At 36.4% G+C, this 16246-nt stretch overlaps 1 long non-coding RNA gene across 1 annotated transcript in view; it reads left to right on the top strand.

Annotated features, from left to right (window-relative positions):
- LOC143669742 (uncharacterized) overlaps positions 1-7835 on the top strand; it is a 266208-nt gene extending 258373 nt beyond the window's left edge. Inside the window, exon 6 of the long non-coding RNA XR_013169025.1 lies at positions 7733-7835. This is a non-coding gene — a long non-coding RNA (uncharacterized LOC143669742). The remainder of the gene's footprint in view (positions 1-7732) is intronic.
- The last annotated feature ends 8411 nt before the right edge of the window (positions 7836-16246 follow it).

Consider the following 16246-nt stretch of genomic DNA (forward strand, 5'->3'; position numbering starts at 1 on the left):
TGTTAAATGAATGCAAGAGAATTTCAGCAGGTTGCTCTGCATTTTTAAAGTTAGGTAATGGTATTTCAAATATATATCAAGTTGCACCTTAAATAATTTAAACATATATCCATTCGCATAAATGAACATCCTCAAGTAATAGCTAAAAAAATCATTTAACATCTCAGACAACAACAGGGAAACATTGAGAACTAAAAGGAAAAAAAAAAGAACACCATATTCAGAGAAACTTAAATGAGGAAAAACAGAGTTAAAATCATTTAACTGTAATGTGTTATTTCTTTTGAAATTATGTCAGTGGAGTCATAGCATGTTTTTGAAAAAGACATTCTTATTCTCATGTCAATGTGAAGGCTTCAACTCAACGTTTATTTATTGAGCAAGTCAAATGGCAGATTCTGTAACCTCTACTGCCACAGATCCCTTTGCCTGGAATTAGAAATAAGACAGGTGTAGAAGAAACTGCAAGGCATTCACATGAAATTATTTGTTGTTCAACTGATGTGCTGCAGATGCTGTTGTAGGACCTGGGAATATAGCAGTGAAGAAAGACAGAGATGGTCCTTAGTGTCATGGAGCATACATAGTAGTAGGAGAGAGATAGACAGTAGACAAGTAAATAAATGAGATACTTTCATATATGCAAAACTGCATGTAGAACTTAAGGTATATCACCTAGTGAGGGGGGGACTGAGGTGAGAACACCTTTTAAGAGATGGATCACTCACAGGCAGTGCGGACAACCGAAGCTATAGGCTAAGCCTCCAATCTTGGGGTTTGTTCATATGAAACTTAACCCCACAAAGGATAGGTCAAGTCTACTTAAAGTTAGGCTTAAGAGTCACCCCCAAGAGAACCTCTTTCGTTGCTCAGATGTGGCCTCTCTCTCCAGCCAAAACAACAAGCAAACTCATTGCCCTCCCCCGGTCAACATGTGACATGACTCCCAGGGGTGTGGACCTTCCTGGCAATGTGGAACAGAAATCCTAGAATGAGCTGAGACTCAGCATCAAGGGATTGAGAAAACCTTCTCGACCAAAAGGGGGAAGAGCGAAATGAGACAAAATAAAGTGTCAATGACTGAACGATTCCAAACAGAGTGGAGAGGTTATCCTGGAGGTTATTCTTACGCATTAAAGAGATATCACCTTGTTAGTCAAGATGTAATGGAGAGGCTGCAGGAAACTGCCTGAAAATGTAGAGCTGTGTTCCAGTAGCCATGTTTCTTGAAGATGATTGTATAATGATATAGCTTTCACAATGTGACTGTGTGATTGTAGAAAATCTCGTGTCTGAGGCTCCTTTTATCTACCTTATCAACAGACGTAATTTTATCCATTTTATCCATTACTGTTTATCCATAGTAAAACATATGGAATAAAACTAGATAATACAGGGAACAAATGTTAAAATAAACTTAGATTGAAATGCTAGTGATCAATGAAAGGGAGGAGTGAGGGTTATGGTATGTATGAATTTTTTCTGTTGCCTTTTTATTTCTTTTTCTGAATTGATGCAAATATTCTAAGAAATGTTCATGATGATGAATATGCAACATGTGATGATATTATGAATTACTGATTATATATGTAGAATGGAATGATCATATGTTAAGAATATTTGTGTTTCTTTCTTGTCATTTTTTTTTAATTTAAAAATTAATTTAAAAAATTAAAAAAAAGAAAGATGGATCAGCTGTGGCATCTCTGAGATCTCATAGCTGAGCCCTGGAGCCCTGGAGTTCTTTGGCCATTTTGGGAGAAGAGCCTCCAGATTCAGGAACATCAAATACAAGGTCTCTGCTTGGTGCATTAAAAGGCAGAAAGGCCAGGGTGTCTGGAGAGTGGCGAGTGGTATGTGTAACAGGGATTAAAGAAAGGACCAGAGGTCACAAAGGACTTAGGAAACTTTAGCCAAGAGCTTGGATGAGTGCATTAGGAAACCATTGGAAGGTTCCATCACAGAAATGGCATTTCCTGATTTATATTTTTAAAATATCAAATGGCTGCTCAGAAAAAAAATAGATTGTAAGGGAGCCAAATAATAGAGATCATTAGAAGACTGCCTATTCACTACTGTGCCATCAGTGGTTGCACATAACGGGTGCTCAATATTTACTGGGAATAAATTCCTAGGTTGCACTTGATAAGCATGGGAAGTCTGGAACTGTAGGTTTAACAACAGATGGCACTTTTAAGGATGTCAGTTTTTTATTTCTCTCTGGGTTATACAAGTAACAACATCTTTGGCGATGTGGAATAGTGATTTGAACAATGTCAGTTAAAACTCATATTGGTAAAATATGCAAAAGAAAAGAAAGAGAAAAAAGAGGAAGAAGATGGCCAAAATATGCCATTTAATTTACAAGGCCTATGACTCAGAGATAACAGCATATGAATATTTAATTGACTATTATGCATCTCTGAAATTATACATCTGCTGTGTAAGTGTCCCTGAGGATAACACAATTTCTCCATTAATGATTATTCAAATAGAAAACATATTTACCTGATTAAAATTCATCTAACAAATATGTTTCAGCCCCTATTTTTTTTTTCAGAGAGGGTAAAAAGATAAAGCCCAGTCTTGCAATCGCTGTGTACCCCAGGGCTCTGCCACCTTCAGCCCTGCTCACGAGGGGCTCCCTGCTTTCAGCTAGCACTGCAAATGGCCCCACTTTTCAATAAAATCAAGACGCATGGATTTTTTTTCTTTTTTTTTTATAAAGTTATTTCTGCTTCATTTCATAAATGAGAGCAAGCAGTGATCCTGGAGACGTTCACCCAACAAAGGTGGTGGTGGTGATGATATGTAAAGGAGTTGGAAGATGAGGAGCCAATTCTCCAGGTAGAGATGACACAGAGGGACAGGTGGTGGCCCTGTTCCAACACCAGCAGTTACTGTAATTGATGAACAAGCTGAGGGACCATCCACCTGATCACTCAGTCTTCAGGGATATTAGGCAAATGACAATTTGAACTCCACCTTGCTGGAAAGTGGTGTTGATATTATGTAGTAGGGGAATGAAACTGGTTGATGTTCTTCGAGACACTAATACCTCTGGGTTTTAGGGCTTATCTGGTGTAGGAGCCATGTGGAGGCTTTAATTTCTGTATTCTAGAACTCTGATGATGATGACTCTGCCAGTCTCTGATAGTTGTTTAAGGTCTTTGTGGAAGATGGAACCCTGGAACATCTCACACCACCATATTGGTTAACTAGATACTTTATCTGAGAAAGTTCTAGGAAGATGGTGGAATAGGATAAGTCGAGTTCACCCCTACCCCAAGAAACAGCTTAAGAAGGGATGGGAAGGCAAGTGGGATGGTGATTCCAGGGGTAATGGTCTGGGAGGGTCTTCTCCACCACATAGGGAGGACCTTGTTGCAAAAGCTCAAGAACTGAGGCACAGGGAACTGGAGATCTGCCAGTTAGTTCAGAGAGCCTAAAAGGCCCCTTTCCAAATGGAGGCCCACAGCTGTCAGGAGTGCATACATGGGGAAACGGGGGCTAGGAAGTAAGCCAAGCCGCATTCCTTGAACGCGCTACCTTCACACACGCTGTCCCTACCTCATGGCCCGCAACTCCCACCACATTCCACATGTGAACCCCGTTATCCACACTCCACTCCACCCCCACCACACTCTAAAGCACCCCTGCCCTATCTTTCCTTTTTTGATTATGTGTGAAAAGGTGGCAACCTCCTGAGTCAAGGGAAAACAGCAGAGAGCAGAAGCACATGCATCAGGGAGACCTGGTGGGGATGTGTGGGTGGATGTGACCAAGAGCCAGAAACAGAAAAATGACCACGGTTTTCTTGTTTTTTTGCTATTGTTTGCCTCTGTATCACCCAACAGCGTGTTTAAGCAGACCATTTCCAGAGATCAGTGTGCTTGCTCCCTCTCTCTTATTGCATACGGGTGGTTTGGAGAGTGCTTAAAAGTGTCTGGAAAACCTGAATTAAAATGTGAGGCTTTAGGGAGGAAAACTACCTGTCCTGAGAACCCCTTCTTGGCTCACGTCAATCCAGTCATACCAATCAAGTCCATCTCTTGCCAGCTCTGCCTCAACAGAACTTGGGGAGCACCGGGGCTCACAGGCTTCAGGACTGGAGCAGGATGGAGGGTTGCGATTCCACACCTTTTGCTTTAGCCTGCAGGTGACAAGGATGAACCCCACAGATCAGGATGGTCATTGGAGAGAGTTTTAAACTTTAAATATTCAGGAATAATTGTGCGGTGCCCCTTCTTTGTGCACCACAAGTGGTAGATCTACTGAGGTGACTAGAAAAATAACTATGATGAAATATAAGGCAGAAGGATATAATGAGAGTTAGTTTGAACTGATAATAGGGAATCATGGCTCTCTCTTATAGCTCTGTTCAACTTTTTAATGCTCAATGCCTCTCTGACTCACAATGCCTCTAAGTGTAGGAAGACATTCTTACTGGGTCTCCTTCACCCAGCATAGTCATGTAGAGTAAGGCTACAACAAAGACGATAATACCAACCCAGGAAGAGTGGTCAATGAATTTTAGTGCCTCCTTCACCGAAGAAAGATATGTATTGGTGCTGTGGAAAATGGGAGCAGGAGAAATGAATTCTTCCCAAGGGTTTGTAGTCATGACAGCCTTCAGAGAAAGTAGGGCATATCATATCGTCTTAAAAATCAATTATTAGTAGAGAAATGAGCAAAAATGTGTTAGGTGTATATGACTGAACTCAAGGTCCATATGGGGCTAGTGGTGGAAGTTAAAGACAGAAGGTTGGTCTGTGAAATGATATTTATAACATACAACATATTAAGATATCGAGATTATATCTTGTGAGTAACTGGATATTACTGACCTTTTTTTTAAAATTACAGCAATGACCTTATCAGCAAAATGTTTTAGAAATATAATTCCCGTGTTAGGTAGACTTCAATAATAATCACTTAAAGTCATGATTTTCCTAATGGCAAAGCCATCATAGAACCTAAGTTATAGTCCTGAAAAGCTGCCTTCTCAAGAGGAAAGTGATGGTGCCAATGGATTGAAAGTGGGAATAAAACAGTTATCTCCAAGTGAAATCCAAGGGTTATTTGTAGGATGTGCAGCTTGCAACTGGGTGTGATATTTAAATTTCTTCCTTTTGTTTACAGTTATGTTCAGTTTATTTCCACATAACTTGTGGTTTAGACCCTACATCAATAAGTTTTATACTTTAGACTCTACACCAATTAAAATAAAATATTAAAAACTCAAAAGAAAAGTTATGTTACTGTGACTGCAATAGATATGTAAATAGCAAAACATCTAAAATTGCCAAAAGCGAATGTGTGGCTTGGTTCCTAGAAAACTTTAGCTGGATTGGATTTCTGCAATTTTTAAATACTCTAGATTTTAATGTCTGCAATTTTGTTGCCTTTCACTACTCCAGTGGAAGTAGGATGCTTCACGCTTTATTTGCTTTTCCTTCTTAGATTCCATTTTACGTAGTTAAAACCCTTGCTACAGAATAGAGAAGGAAAGGGAGTGGAAAAGAAAGAATATGTGGCATTTGTAGTATTTTAACTTTTACAACTCAACAGTTTTGAATGATTTATTCTGTATAATAAAAGGCCCCCTTGTCTGTCTGTAAGTACTGGATTCCAAACAGCAAATATGAATAACAAAATCCAAGTCATTTTTATCACGACTTTATTGCCCCTGTGTGATACTTTTCTGGGCATTTTATTGCTTTTCTACTTTTGTTCAAGCTGATAAACGAGTTCAATGCCTCTTTCCTATCTAAACAATTGAGCAGCAACTGTGAGGATAATAAAAAGATGATTTATAATCCATTTGGATAATTTCTTGAAGCAGTTTTTGTACTGTCTCATAAGTCTCAACCTAATATATTTCATAAAACCCTAACACTGGAGTGGAATTAAGAAAGGTCTAGTACAAAACACTGAGCTATATCCAGGTGGTGTGTTGCCTAAATAATTTCTAAGCAAATTTATTTTCTGTCTTCTGCAAAATGGTCATATAATGAGAGGGAAATATTTTGTGTTGTAATGTTTTAACAAATGTTTATAAAGTTTTCCAGATAGGTTAACTAATACCATAAGATCAAAAAATTTATCCAACCTGGGAAATATTAATTTTTATGGTACAACATGGTTAAACTAGGACCTTATGGTTGCCCTAACTAATACCCTTTTCCAAAAACATATCAGGACTGTGCTAGTTTGAAAGGTTTTGTGTACACTAGAAAAGCCATGTTTTAACCCAATCCATCTTGTGGAGGCAGCCATTTCTTTTAATCCTTATTCAGCACTGAGGCTGCAAACTAGATTGGATTATCTCCATGAAGATATGACTCGCCCAATTGTAGGTATTAATTTTGGATTAGAGGGAGATGTGACTCTCCTATTCCAGGTGGGTCATAATTAGTTTATGGAATCCTTTGAAAGAGGAAGCATTTGGGTAAAGGCTTGAGATTCTGAGAGAGCAGTGAGAACCACGAGAGCCCACACAGCCAGAAACCTTTGGAGATGAAGAAGGAAAACACCCTTGGATGAGCTTCATGAAATTAGAAGCTTGGAGCAAAAGCTAGCAGACATCGCTATGTTCCATGTGCCTTTCCAGTTGAGAGAGAAACCCTGAACTTAATCGGTCTTTCTTGGGTAAAGGTAACCTCTTATCGGTGCCTTAATTTGAACATTTTTATAGACTTGCTTTAATTGGGATATTTTCATGGCCTTAGAACTGTAAACTAGCAAGTTAATAAATTCCTGCTTTTAGAAGCCTTTTTGCTTCTTGTATATTGCATTCCAGCAGCTAGCAAACTAGAACAAGGACAATAATAGCAGTCTCTTCTTTTCCTCTCTTTAAGGTCGTTCCTTTTGTGCATATAATTTCCAACTTAAAATTCTTCAGAGGCATCTCATTGCAATTGGAGTAGATTCCTAATTTTCAATCAAATCTATAAAATCTGCACAATCCATTCTCTTTGTACCTCCCTGCCTTGATTGCTGTCATTAAGACTTTTCCAGTCACACTGGCCTTTTTCAACTTCTTGAATTTGCCAAGCTTATTCTTGCCATACGTTTTTATATTCCTTCTGTCTGAATGCAATTCTCCCAGATCTTTGCATGGTTGGTTCCTTTTACTCATTCAAGTCTCACCTTAAATGTAAGAACTCTCTGCCTACCCAACTAAAAGAAGCCTGCCTGTGCCCTCCCCACCAAACTCTCAGGCTCTTTTTATTCTATTATCTATCTTAGTGTTATTTTTTTTCCCTGCATTGCACTTTACATTGGTTGAACTCTTCATATTAATTTGCTTGTTACGATGTTATTTCTTCTCTAAAATATTACCACAATGAAGGAGGACCCTTGTTTGTATGGTGCAAAGCTGAGTCACAGGAACCCCTAGCCTGGTCTGCTATATCATAGCTACTTGGAAAAGAATTGCTGACTAAGAGAATGGATGGTTGGATATTTTATGTCTTTCTTCAGCAGGATCTGTAAAAACTTGTACATATACTTTACAACTGGTCACCAGCAACAGAAGGTCATATTCAGATATGGCGAACAATTAAATTTTTAAGCCCTAAAATACCATATACAGTCATAAAGTAGGAGAAATTTTAAGTTAAGTATATTGCATAAATTATTATTTTCATCCGTGCATTCATTTATTTTTTTTTTCATGCAGCATTTATTATTTTTTTTTCACTTATTTATTTATTTTTTGCATGGGCAGGTATCGGGAATCAAACCCGGGTCTCCGGCATAATAGGCAAGAACTCTGCCTGCTGAACCACCATGGCCCACCCTCATGCAGCATTTATTAAAAACCTACTATACTATGGTAACTGTGCTAGATGTTTGTTATAAAAGAGGTGGCTTAAAAGCACAGGTTCAGGTTTTATTTAAGCTTTGCACAGAGAAATGTAAAAATACAACTATGATAAATGTTACAGGGGAGAACTTCATGATGTTATAAGAGTATATTAAATGGGGACTTAGCCTATAAAATATACTTATACTTTGTAAATATTATCAATAATTTTCTGAATGGTTTTATTAAATACTGTGTGAATATACCCTGATGTTTGTAACATACATGAAGGACCTAAGGTATAATAGCAATAATTTTGAGTATTCCCACTGAATAGTTCCAGATATAGAGCATTGCCATCATCTTTCAAGTCTTCTATGTTTCCATAATCCCAGTTTCTTCTCTCTTCCCCCAGTGGAAGCCATGTCATGAATCTTGTGTTTATAATCTCATTGCCTTATGTACACCTTTTTTTTAATAAGGAAAAATGTTTGATAGATGTAATTGAAGTTAACTTGTTTTAAAATTTTTTAATGTATGAAATTGAGCACCTTTTTCTTTTAATTTTGTATTTTTTCCCACATAAGTTATATTAAGAAATGCACTAGTCAAAATATAAATTTTGTACAAAATAAACATTATTTGCTTTAGTCTCACACATAAGTTAAACTTTTAAAATATGAATGACCATCTACTTTCAACACCCTGCAATATTGACATTCCTTTGTTCTTCCTCATGCAAAATCATTTTTTAATTTGTACATTTAGTCACTAGCATTATACACTCCAGGCATTCCTAGATTTGCCATCTCAGTCTTTATCATCTATCTTTCCTTCTGATTTCACTTATGCCCCCACACGTCCTCCCTCTATCATTCTCACATTCAGCTTCACTCAGTGTTCTAACATTATTGTATTAAAGTTAGGTAGTGTTGTGCTATCCATTTCTGAATTTTTACAATCAGTCTTGTACTACCTGTCTCCCTTCAGCTCCAATTACCCAGTATCTACCGTATTTCTATCTCTTGATGGTCTCTGTTCTCAACAAAAATTCTCCAAGTTCATTCAGTAATGTCAGTTCGTTTCAGTGAGACCATACAGCATTTGTCCTTTTGCTTCCGGCTAATCTCACTCAGCATAATGTCCTCAAGTTTCGTCCATGTTTTTACATACTTCATAACTTTATTCTGTCTTATAGCTGCATAATATTCTATTGTATGTATATACCACAGCTTGTTTAATCACTCGTCTACTGATGGACATTTTGGCCATTTCCATCTCTTCACAATTGTAAATAATGCTGCTATAAATGTTGGTGTGCAAATGTCCATTTGCGTCCTTGCCTTCATGTTGTCTGAGTAGATACCTAGCAATGGTATTTCTGGGTCATATGGCAATTCTATACTTAGCTTCCTGAGGAACTGCCAAACTGCCTTCCATAGCAGTTGTACCATTTGACATTCCCACCGACAGTGGATAAGTGTGCCTCTTTCTCTACATCCACTCCAGCACTTGTCGTTTTCTGTTTTGTTGATAATGGCCATTCTGGTGGGTGTGAGATGATATCGCATTGTGATTTTGATTTGCATTTCCCTAATAGCCATGGAAGTTGAGCATCTTTTCATGTGCTTTTTGGCCATTTGTATTTCCTCTTCTGTGAAGTGTCTGTTCATGTCTTTTGCCCATTTTGTAATTGGGTTGTCTGTCTTTTTGTTGTTGAGTTGAACAATCTCTATATATTCTGGATACTAGACCCTTTATCTGATACATGGTTTCCAAATATTGTCTCCCATTGTGTAGACCATCTTTTTACTTTCTTGATGAAGTTCTTTGATGCACAAAAGTGTTTACTTTTGAGGAGTTCCCATTTCTTTCTTTCTTTCTTCAATGCTTGTGCTTTGGGTGTAAGGTCTAGAAAACCACCTCCTGTTATAAGATTTATAAGATATTTCCCTACATTTTCTTCTAGAAGTTTTAGAAGATGTTTCTAAACTTCTTCTAAATCTGAAGATTTAGGTCTTTGATCCATTTTGAGTTAATTTTTGTGTAGGGTGTGAGGTATAGATCCTCTTTCATTCTTTTTCATGTGGATATCCAGTTCTCTAGGCACCATTTATTGAAGAGACTGTTCTGTCCCAGGTGAGTTCGCTTGATTACCTCATCAAAGATCATTTGTCCATAGATGAGAGGGTCTATATCTGACCACTCTATTCGATTCCATTGGTCAGTATATCTATCTTTATGCCAGTAAATGTGCCTTAAAGTCAGGTACTGTAAGACCTCCAACTTCATTTTTTTTCCTCAGAATACTTTTAGCTATTTGGGACACACTGTCCTCCAGATAAATTTGGTTATTGGTTTTTCTATTTCTGAAAAGTAAGTTTTGGGATTTTAATTAGTATTGCATTGAATCTGTAAATCAATTTAGGTAGAATTGACTTCTTAACTATATTTAGTCTTCTAATCCACGAACATGGTATGCCCTTCCAATTATTTAGGTCTTCTGTGATTTCTTTTAGCAATTTCTTGTAGTTTTCTTTGTATAGGTCTTTTATATCTTTAGTTAAATTTATTCCTGAATATTTTATTGTTTTGGTTGCAATTGTAAATGGAATTTTTTTCTTGATTTCCCCCTCAGATTGTTCATTACTAGTGTATAGAAACACCACAAATTTTTGAGTGTTGATCTTGTAACCTGCCACTTTGCTGAACTCATTTATTAGCTCTAGTAGTTTTGCTGTGGATTTTCCAGGGTTTTCACCATGTAGTATCATATCATCTGCAAACAGTGGGAGCTTTATGTCTTCCTTTCCAATTTTGATGCCTTGTGTTTATTTTTCTTGTCTAATTGCTCTGGCTAGAACTTCCAACACAATGTTAAATAACAATGATGATAGTGGACATCCTTGTCTTATTTCTGATCTTAGGGGGAAAGTTTTCAGGTTTTCCCCATTGAAGATGATGCTAGCTGTGGGTTTTTCATATATTTCCTCTATCATGTTGAGGAAGTTCCCTTCTATTCCTATCCTTTGAAGTGTTTCTCAACAAGAAAGCATGTTGAATTTTGTCAAATGCCTTTTCTGCATCAGTCGAGATGATATATGGTTTTTCTGCTTTGATTTGTTGATATGGTGTATTGCATTAATTGGTTTTCTTATGTTGAACCATCTTTGCATACCTGGGATGAATCCTACTTGGTCATAGTGTATAATCCATTTAATGTGCTGCTGGATTTGATTTACAAGAATTTTGTTGAGGATTTTTGCATCTATATTCATTAGAGAGATTGGCCTGTGGTTTTCTTTTTTTGTAATATCTTTGTCTGGCTTTGGTGTGAGGGTGATTTGGCTTCATAGAATGAGTTAGGTAGGCATCCATCCTCTTCAGTTTTTTTGAAGAGTTTGAGCAGAATTGGTAGAAATTCTTTCTTGAATGTTTGGTAGAATTCACATATGAAGCCATCTTGTCCTGGACTTTTCTTTTTTGGGAGCTTCTTAATGACTAATTCAATTTCTTTCCTTGTGACTGGTTTCTTGGGGTCTATTTCTTCTTGAGTCAATGTTGGTTGTTCATGCCTTTCTAGGAAGTTGTCCATTTCATCTATATTGTCTATATATTGTCTATTTATTTACATAAAGTTGATATAGTATCTTCTCATTAGTATATATATAACCTAAAATTTCCCCCTTTAACCATATTCACATATATGGTTCAGTTTTGTTAATGACATTCACAATGTTGTGCTACCATCACCACCATTCATTTCCAAAACTTACACTCAACCCAAGCAGAAATTCTGTACAATTTAAGCATTAACTGCCCATTCTTTATGACCAACCCAGCCCCTGGTAACCTGTAGTCTAGATTCTGACTCTCTGAGTTTCCTTATTATAATTATTTCCTATCAGCGAAATTGTACAATATCATTTATTTCACTCAAATATGTCTTCAGGGTTCACCTATGCTGGCACATGCATCACAACTTCATTTCTTCTTACAGCTGACTAATATTCCATCGTATGTATGTAGCACATTTTGTTTATCCATTCATTTATTGATGAACATTTGTATTGTTTACATCTTTTGGCAATTGTGAATAATGCCTCTATGAACATTGGTATGCAAATATCTGTTCGAGTCCCTGCTTTCAATTCTTTTGGGTATATACGTAATAGTGGGATTGCTGGTCATATGGTAGTTCTCTACTTAGCTTTCTGAGGAACCACCAAACTGTCTTCCATAGCAGCTGTACCATTTTACATTTACATCCTGTACTTGGCTTTCTGAGGAAAATATATAATTTTATAACATATGTTTGTTACCTTAAAGTTATATTTATACTATTCTTCTTGTTTATTAATTATATCTAAATAGAAATCATTGTATTCATTCTATGAGATTTAATTTATTTCTTAATATTATGTAGCTTATCATCTACATTGTTATAAGTTTACTTCATATATTCTTCACCTTATTTCCTTGTATTAATTTATTCCAAATGTATTTATCAGTTCTACTTTTAATGAGCATTTGGCTTGATCCAGCTTTTAACTTTTACAAATAGGCAGCTACGAAAGTTCTCCTGGTGATTTGTGTAAACATTTTCTTAGAGTATGGAATGATGAGGTAGAATGGTGGGCTAATATCTGTCGCCTGCACATTTACAAAATAATGAAAAATTGTTTTCCTAATGTTCATCAGTTTTTATTCCTGTCAGGAGTGTATAATTGTATCCAATTTTACATGCTTGTTAACACTTAATGAGGAGAGGTTAAAAAAAAAAAGCAAATCTCTTTCATTTAAAATACTATATGGTTTTATTGATTGATTGATTGATTGATTGATTTTATTTTATTTTTTTGGGTGCATGGTCCAGGAATCGAACCCGGCTCTCCCACGTGAAAGGTAGGCATTCTAACCACTAAACTACCCGGGTACCCATAAAACACTATATGATTTTAATTTGCATTTCCCTGAACACTGCTGTACGAAATGGCAAAAGTGAAGTCAGATTACTGAAGCCAATGTCATTTTGCAGTTCCCCATCTTAATTAACATAGCAACATTTGACCAATTGATCAGTCTGCCCTTTTTTACACATTCCCTATATTTGGATTTCAGGACGTCACCTTACCTCACTTTCGTACTTTTCTGTCATTCCTATTCATACTCTTTTTGTTATTTCTTCTCATATGTCAACTTTCTAAACTTTGTGTAACCCTGGGCTCAGTTATTGAGCTCTTTTTTTCTATTTCCACTTACTCCCTAGGTGTTTTCATCCAGTCTCACTGTTTTAAATATTATTTGCTGCCTGACTCCTACATTTACATCTTCTGCCCATGTATCTCCCCTGAACTTTAGACTTTATCTCCAATAGTCTTAATTGATGTCTCCATATAGATGTCTGATGCCCTTGCCATACAACAAAATCTGAGCTCTTGATACTTATCAACCACATCCAGAACCTGGTTCCCTCTCAGTTCTTTCAATTTCTAATGCTCAAAGTCTTGAGGCCATCTTCAACTCTTCCATTTCTCTGAAAAGCCTCAACTATACCGTCAGCAAATCCTTACCTTACCTTAAAATGCAACCTTACCTTAAAGATACATCCAGTTCTATCACTTCTCACTAATCCAATTTGTGCCACTGTGACCTCAGCACCTTGTTCTCTCTCCTTAGTTATTGAATTAGCTCTTGACTGATCTGACTCTGCCCTTGCCTCTCCACTGTTCCTAGCACAACAGTCACAGAGGTCCTGTTAAAAGGTTAATCTTAGCATGTCATGCCTCTGCTGAAAATCCTCCAGTGGCTCCCTGTCTCAGAGAAAAAGGCAAATTCTTCACTGTGACCCCCAGATTGTGTATGTTCTGCTGCTCACTACCTGCCTATGTTTTCTCTTTTTTCTCCTGTGTGCTTTGTCACATTGTTGGCGGAACATCTCAGCTGCACTCCTTTCTCACGGACTTTATACTATATGTTTCTTTTGACTTTGATGCTCTCCCCAGAGATATCCAAAACTGTGGCTTTCTCATTTCCTTCAGGTCTTTACTCAAAAGCCACTTTCTCAGTAAGGTTTTTCCCCAACCTCAATTGACATTTCATTTTACCCTTTCCTGAACCTCTGTTTTATACCCCCCCCCCTTAGTGCTTATCACCAGAAAACATGTTTGAAATTTTACTTAATGTAGTTTATTCTCTGTAAGCTCCATGAGAATCTTTGTCAATCTTATTCAGAATTGTCCTCATCACCTAGAAAAGCCCTAGAAGATAGACAAACCTAATAACTATTTGTTGAATGTTTTAATCAACTAGAAAAGCTCTTCTTTAAATTTGCATTCTTGATTTTCATGGTCCTATTTGTTTGCTGCAGTTGAAAATGCAATTTCCTAAACATTTTTTGTTTTTATACATAGACATATTTCCCACTTTCAATCCCCCATTTCACACAGCACCAACTCCTGTCAGGCTTCCACTCATGCCATTCTTAAATTATTCTTGTCAAGATCACCCAATGATCTATATACTGCCAATTCCTATTTGAACCATCCAATTGCTCTCTTATTTAAAATTTGAGATTATTTTTCACAGTTTACCATTTCTTTTTAAAATACTTTTACGGGTCTCTTTGACAGTATATTCTCCATATCATAAATAACTCTGGCTTGTTTTTCTCATTTACATTTGCCAGTTTAAACTTTATTAGTTGATGTCCAAATTTTCAAGTGCTTCAAATCCCTGTGTTTTATGTTTGTCTATTTATGTGATATATTATTCATTTAAATAGTGTTGAATCCCATACATATCATTAAATATGTACTTATATGCAGGCCATAAAATCCCCAGCGATGACAAGGACAAAGTACATTTAGTATTTCCTGGTTTTAACAGTGCCATATCTGTTTTGTCGTCCCATGGTGGTTACCATTACTGTGAAATATTGCAGGTGATTAGAAGTAATGTTAACTTGAAGTGAAGTACCAAATTTCTAGGGGAAGAGCTGCAGATATATTATTGCCCATTTGTATCTTTTAGTCCTATAGAGAGTAAAAAGAAATGCTTGAATGTCGAGTCAAAAAACATTATGAAAAATATCTGATGGGAATAGGAATATACATCTGAAAAGATGTCTGTGTACACTTTAAGTTACTGGAAGATTACCCAAGACATGAAATTGTGTGTACTTTTTCTTAACTTGAATGTTGTTTTCAAGAATCTTCACATATATATTTCAGGGTCCTGTCCTTTACTTTTTCAGTAACTCAACGCTATGCAATGAATCAATAGAAAATACATATTTTTCATTTCCTTTAGATTTGCAGAGACATTTCATTATTTATTTTACCCTCAGAGAGTTTTAAATTAAATCCCATTTACTACCATTCATCCAAGAAATACATAGCATATATCTATATCAAATGGTTTATTTACCGAGATGTGATATATATTACAAAACTAACGTTTTTAGAACTTTTAAAAATTAAAAGGTGAAAAGAGGATCCTGAAGCTTCCTACAGAGTCTCATAAACAATTGCTTTTTCTCTTAGGTGATCATCAACGAATTTGCCTTTTCATATTATTGTTTGTTTTATCCGCCATGGACCAGTCACAAATATATCAAAACATAGGAAAACTAAAATCAGCATGTATATAATTGAACAGAAAATCAATATGAAATTTTTATTAGATTCTCTTTTGGGGACAGAATAAACTTTTATTTATTTGTAATTTCTTCAAGGTAACAACACCACATTCCTTCACAGAACAGGTAGCAATATGATTGTACATAAAATGACTTTGTGTATAATCACAATTGATTTCCTCAAAACATCTTCATTCTTCCTCACATTCTCATTTTTAATACAATTTTATTGAGATATAGTCTCACACCATGCAATCCATCCAAAGTATACAATCAATGGCTCACAATACCATCATATTCTTATTAGATTTTGTGTTCAGTTTTTCCAATAGGTACATCAGAAATCTGGAAATGCCCCTTCATTCTTGTCCTCTCTGTATACTGTTCCTTCTACCTAATTGAAGGAGAGCATAATCTAAAAAAGTTCAGGAATTTCTCTGCTCCAAATAAAAAGCCTGTACTTTCTGGGTAGGTAATGTGATGATATTTAATATAAGGGGATATTATGCCAATTGTCAGCACATCTAGCCTAGCCATGGCTCTTTTGAAATTTTAATTTTAATTTCAAGGAAAGATGGGCCAGTGCAATTGGGCCAAACAGAGAAGCTGATTTACTCATGATTATTGCAAGAGCTGATCTCCACTAGTCCACATTGTATTGTCTCTACTCAGACAACTTCAGCTATTAGATATGTGGGTACAAAGGGAAATATAGAACTAGTCAAGGAAAGACATGAAAAAAATGTTCCTGCAGTAGTCGTTGCCATTTGACATACTCATTCAGGTAGGATGTACTG

The sequence above is a fragment of the Tamandua tetradactyla genome, chromosome 26, assembly GCF_023851605.1.
Source record: "Tamandua tetradactyla isolate mTamTet1 chromosome 26, mTamTet1.pri, whole genome shotgun sequence".
Classification (NCBI taxonomy): domain Eukaryota; kingdom Metazoa; phylum Chordata; class Mammalia; order Pilosa; family Myrmecophagidae; genus Tamandua; species Tamandua tetradactyla.